The following is a 1,306-nucleotide window of genomic DNA, read 5'->3' as shown; positions in this document are numbered from 1 at the left end:
TGTGTCGAAAAGGATAAAGGTATTTTGTATTATTTATCCTCGTTTAATTTCAATGAAAGAAAAATTTGCTAAGTCCAAAAGGAGCACCGAGAATCCGAAAAGGCCATAATAGAACGAAATCTTTTAATAAAGATCGAATCCCTCTAGTTCATATGAAACAAAAATGTTGTATTCAAAGTTTTGCGAAATGCTTGAAGAAATTGGCTAGAAGAAGTTTTTTTCCTCTCCTGTAACTTTTTTAAAAGGCACTTAGCAGCTTTTCAATCTAAACTAGCGATATATTTTTAAACAACAAAAAAATTTAATTTAATAAAAACAAAATACCACTCTTCCATTGGTTTTATAGAATAAGCACAAAAAGTTAAAACAGAAAATGAGCCACATTTTTGCACCATGCACCACGGCACTCACAAGGTGGTGACCTAAATTTGCAAATATGTATCACCAACGGCAGCTAATTTTTCTAAATTTGCCACAAACCTCTCACTTCACCATAGAATATGGTAGTTAAAATTGCCGTGGCGAACTCCTTGATCTCAGAGGTGAACCAGAGAATGTTAATTTAATGAGAAGGCGCAAACGTTAAGTAACATTTTTTCAAGTACTAATTAGAAGATCTGAGATGCGAGAGTTCACCACTGAGATCAAGGAGTTCGCCACACCAATTTTAACTACCATATTCACGATTGAGAGAATACAATCTTCAATTCTATCATTCTTGTACCATATTCTATGGTGAAGTGAGAGGTTTGTGGCAAATTTACATAAATTAGCTGCCGTTGGTGATATATATTTGCAAATTTACGCCGTCAGGTTATGAGTATTGTGGCTTTTGTTGCAAAAATGTAGCTTGCTTTTTTGCAATTTTTTGCGCTGATTCAAAAACCAGTGGAAAGGGTGGTATTTTTTTATTAATTAAATTTTATTTTTATTGTTGTTTATTAAAACATATATCGCTAGCTTAGAGTGAAAAGTTGCTAAGTCCTATTTTAGAAATGTTACAGGAGAGGAAACCAAAAAATTCTTATAGCCAATTTCTTCAAGCATTTCGCAAAACTTTGAATACAACATTTTGGCTGTTTAAAGGAAAGCAAAACTTCATATAGGGATTCGAACTTTATTCAAAGATTTCATGCTATGTATTTTGGGCTTATCGGATTTGCGGTGCTTCTTTTGGACTTTTGGAAAATTTTCCTTTCATTGAATTTAAACGAGAATAAATAATACGAAATACCTCCATCCTTTTCGATACAATACATTTTTTAATTTCTCTAGCCTCCTGTATCAAAATATGAGTTTTCATAAA

This window comes from Rhagoletis pomonella, unplaced genomic scaffold (assembly GCF_013731165.1).
Source record: "Rhagoletis pomonella isolate Grant_MI unplaced genomic scaffold, Rhpom_1.0 Rhpom_scaffold_00788, whole genome shotgun sequence".
In the NCBI taxonomy this organism is placed as follows: Eukaryota; Metazoa; Arthropoda; class Insecta; order Diptera; family Tephritidae; genus Rhagoletis; species Rhagoletis pomonella.
Note: the sequence above shows the minus strand (reverse complement) of the source record.